Source organism: Palaemon carinicauda, chromosome 26, assembly GCF_036898095.1.
Source record: "Palaemon carinicauda isolate YSFRI2023 chromosome 26, ASM3689809v2, whole genome shotgun sequence".
NCBI classification, from domain to species: domain Eukaryota; kingdom Metazoa; phylum Arthropoda; class Malacostraca; order Decapoda; family Palaemonidae; genus Palaemon; species Palaemon carinicauda.
This window is the reverse complement of record NC_090750.1, coordinates 135,001-140,000: the sequence shown is the minus strand read 5'-3', so window position 1 is coordinate 140,000 and position 5,000 is coordinate 135,001.

The window sequence follows — 5,000 nt, the reverse complement described above, 5'->3', positions numbered from 1 at the left end:
TTAAGGAAGCGTCATCTTAGTAAAGTTTTATAATATATTTCACGAATATTGTAGATATGGGAAGTTTACCATTATAATAATTTCGAACTAACTATGTTTTATATACTTTCAGCAATGGTCGATGTTCGGGTTTAAGAGAATTCCTTACGAATGTTTGATTAATCAGATTTTAGCTGGAAAATGAAGAAACAACTAAACACAAATTCTGAAAAAAGGGAAGGCAAATTCCTCACATGAAAATATACCTCCTTTCGTAAAGAATATCATTGAAATATTTTCCCTTTTCCCATTTCTGGTAAATATTCCTTTTCACAAAAATAGAATACAAAATAGCGAGATAAAGCAGTTGAAGATCATAACGCCTTCTCGACCTTACCCTCTCTCACACAGTTGCTAACTCAGACTAATTGCACAAGTTTTTTAATCGTCGTTGTTAAGGAGTTAGATCCTTAGTCCTAAGCCATCTGTATTTTTCCTTGACAGCTCTGACCATAATTGAAAACCTTCTGATTTTTAATTGTTGAAGTTTTATCTTTGGTTCAGTTAATGATTCGCATCTGCATGTTATTTAGGAATATGTAATATGGAGGCAAAGTTTGTGTTGGATCTTCACAGCTCTGATCGGTTTTGAAATGAAATTACTTTTTTTCGGATGATTCAATTCTTCCGTTGAATATAGTTAACATTTCACACACACACACACACACACACACACACACACACATATATATATATATATATATATATATATATATATATATATATATATATATATATATATATATATATATATATATATATATATATATTACATCAATTTTAATTTGATTTTAATTTTTTGTTTGCCAAATTCAGAGAGAGAGAGAGAGAGGTAGTTAGTGTATCGATTTTTCTGTTGTGAGAAAGACTGTTGGCATAAATGAGGTTGTTTGTTTACTTTTAGCTAGGGTAGGACAATGGTAAATGTTTCGAAGCGAATGCTTTTTTTGATTGACTGCGACTTGAAGGTAGTTGTGTGTGTGTGTGTACGCTGGATTTGAATATGAAATTGATTTCAACCAGCGTTGGAAGTGTTTTGTTTTTCATTTTTGAGAGTTTTGTTTATATTTGATTGTTATGATTATGAATGATAGGAACATTTTTTTTTATTCATCTATGATTACAGTGCGATAGTTCAGTTAGTTTGGAGTGTTTGTACGTGTTTTTCTTTTTTTTTTCATTTTTTTCAAGCCGTAATTCCTCCTTGAGAGAGTTTTTTTTTTTTTTTGTGGAATTGACAGTTGATGACCTGGCCTGTAATTGATATTGTTTGGACTGCTCATTTGGACTGCACAACTGTTCCAATTGCTGTTGATGATGATCATAAAAGAGATAAGGATAATGATGATGATAATATCCAGGACCACAATCAGGGAGACAGCTGTGACAAATTTTCACAGAGTAAAGTGTTACCCACAGAGCTGTGGTAATTTTCTGTTGAAGGAAGTCCGGCTTGTGTGGGGCGACAGTGTTGGTGTCGCAATATCTATAAACACATATTTTGAGTTGGTGTGCTTGTAATTTTTAAGATTTTTTAGGTGTTTTATATTTTTTTTTTTTAATGATGTTATGTTTATTGTATGTTTACTGTTTAAGGTTTGTTAGTGCTTTATTGATTTTGAGGGTTAAATTGATTGTTGAAGGGATTTTTGTGTTAATTATTTTAGTTTGTAAGAAATTTAGTATTAAGGTTATGTTTTGTTTTTATGTCCTTTTCGTCTAAGAGTCCAGTTTATGATAACGTAAGGGGAAAGTATGTGTAGCGGAGACAATTGTTTGTTTAGTGTGATCAAGGGTTTGTGGGTTGTTGTTGCAACATCCCGACATATGATTTTGGCACCCGAACAGGGACTGCCGAGGTGGGATTGATAACTGGACTCTTAGACGAAAGACTGGTAGGCTATGAAAATAGACTTAAGAGAGAAGAAAATGGAAGATCAGAACAAGTTATTAAGGGAGGATTTGCTGTTGGTTAAAGAACGGGACCAGAAGTTGATAGTTGAGAAAGAGAGGTCGCTAGTAGAAAATGAGAGGTTGAACTGTAAAAATGAGGAGATGCAAAGGAAACTGAGGGAAATTCAGTGAATTGTAGAGAGAGTGGAAGAGGGTGTTGAGGTGAGGATGCGAGAGAATGAAGGACGAATGGAAAAACGAATGGAAGCTATGGTGGGGCAAGTAATGGTTATGATGAAAACTTTCATGGGTGAAGGTGCAGTCAGAGGAGTGGCTTCTGCTTCAGGTTATGGGGTGATAGTGGAAGAGAAGGCTAAGGTAAGTGATAATGGGAAAGGAAGTGATAGTGATAGTAATAGTAATAGTGATAGTGAGATTGAAGATAAGGGAATTAGGCATAGTAAGGATGAACAGAAATGTGATAGGAAGAATGAGAAGAAATGTAAAAGTGATGTGAAGAAAGAGTGTCAGGATGAGAGCAATGATGATCATGAAGGCGTGAAAGTGGTAAGTAAGAAAAAGGGTGAGAAGGGAATGGTTAAGGATAGGAATTTAAGAGTTGAAGTGGATTCATTATATTCAAATGAAGAAGAAGGTAACAAGCGAGTTAGCAGTGAAGATAATAGTGAAAATGAAGTTGAAGTTTGTAAGACAGTGATCATGAGAGAGGTACCTAGGTGTGACAAGTTAATGAACATAGCAGTAGGGATGTGTATGACTTTTTTATGGAGTATGAAAGGTTCTGTCAGGCTAAGTATGGTGATAGTAAGAGAGTTGGGGCTTGGGAGTTAGGAGAATATTTGACAGGGTATTTGTTGCCGATGTATGGTGGAATAATGAGTGTAGGGGATGTTGAATATGATAGTGTGAAATGTAGGATAATTGAGCAGGTAAAATGTATGAAAGGGAGTGTTAAGTATAGGCGTAAAAATTATTTTGATGAGGCTCGAATGAATATGGGTGAGGCTATTTCTATGTATGTATGTCGGTTAGAAACGTTAGCAAGGAAGAAGCATGGAGATGAAGGTATAAATGAGAATAAGGAGTTGATGAGGAAGTTTTTGGCTACAGTACCTGAGAATGTGAGTGAATTTATTAATTTGAAATGGAAGGAGAAAATGAGGTAGACGCAAGAGAGATTGACATGGGATGATACACTAGAGATAATTGAGGATTATGAGTTATATAGGTGTATGAAAAAAAGCAAATCTGTGAGTGTAAGAACTGGAATGGAGGAAAGTGTGCCAGAATTTTTAAGTTTTAGAGATGTTGTTATGAGAGGACCGATGAGGGTAGCTGATAGTGTAGTAGATAGGAGTGTTAGGGCGAGTAATGGGGGAATACCTGTAAGGACAAATGAAGGGTTTAGGCAAGGGAATCAGGTTTGGAGAGATAGGAGGGCTATTGCTCAGCAAGGTAGGTCAGGTAGCTGTGTCCATAAAGAAAAGTGTTATAGGTGTGGAAAGGAGGGTCACAAGAAGAATGAATGTAGATGGACTCTAGGTGCTTGTTTTGGATGTGGTGAGGTAGGGCATAGAAATTAGCGAGTGTAAGAAAGAGGAAGAGGTTAAGTGTTTTCAGTGTGGTATGACTGGGCATATAGTAAGTGTATGTAGGAGTAATCGTACAAATGTGATTTGCGGCAATTGTGATTTGCGGCAATTGTGGTCAGAATGGGCATAATGCGAGGATGTGTAGAGAGCAGCATGCTAAATCCTCTAAATGTGGTGTAGATGGGCATATAGCTAGGGTTTGTAGAAAGAAGGAATTAGGCCAGCCAGGATGTTCGGGAAACTAGGTAGTCAGAGGCTTCAACTGGGTGAGTCCTCCTCTGTGTGTGGAAGGAATAGGATCAGTGTTTATGCGAATGGGATGAATAATTGGTTGGAAATGAGTAAGTATGAACTCAGTATGCATGAGAAGTTATGGCAAGGAAATAAACAATTAGTGTCAGTTAAATATAGGAAAAAGAGGTGTTTGAAATATTTAAGTGAGGAGAAAGTGTAAGGGAATTTTATAGGTATAGGTAGGAATCAGAATAAGTGTGATAAGAGTGTAAATGTACAAGTGAGTGTGGAAGATGAATGTATCAATACAGATGAAACGAGGCTGAATATGAATGCTACCTATAGTGTGTGTGGCTTTTCCTTAGATGATGTAAAAGAAAGTATAATGAATGCGAGAATGAGAGATGGGAGGATGATAAGTAGTATGAATGAATCTTTTATTAAAGTAGAAAATAGTTTTGATGAAATTGATGAATTGCTGACGGAAATAACTGAGATTTTAGGGCCAGATGGTAGTGAGGTAGATGGGATAGTACTTGATATATTAGATGATAGAAATTTAGATAGGAATAGTGTTAATATAGCGAATGATTGTGAGAATGAAGAAGTGAATGAGAGAGTGTATGAAGGCCCAGTTACTCGGAGCAGATGTCCCGTTCCCAACTTCGACTGGGTAATGAAATAAAATAATCTAAATGTTGTGTAAGAAGAATTTGGCGAAGTAAGGGGGGAAGAATGCTGAGGATCAATTTTTATTTATTTATTTTTTTCTTTGTTTGCCATATTCAGAGAGAGAGAGAGAGAGAGAGAGAGAGAGAGAGAGAGAGAGAGAGAGAGAGTAGTTAGTGTATCGATTGTTCGTTGTGAGAAAGACTGTTGGTATAAATGAGGTTGTTTGTTTACTTTTAGCTAGGTTAGAACAATGGTAAATGTTTCGAAGCGAATGCTTTTTATGATTGACTGCGACTTGACGCAGTTGTGTGTGTGTGTACGCTTGATTTGAATATTTAATTGATTTCAACCAGCGTTGGAAGTGTTTTGTTTATTCTTAGAGACAGTTTTCTTTATATTTGCTTGTCATGATTGTGAATGATAAGAACAGTTTCTCTTTATTTATCTTTGATTATAGTAAAGTTAGTTGGGAGTGTTTGTAAGTGTTTTTCTGTTCTTATTTTCGCAGGCCGTAATTCCTCCTTGAGAGATTTTTTTTTTTTTTTTTTT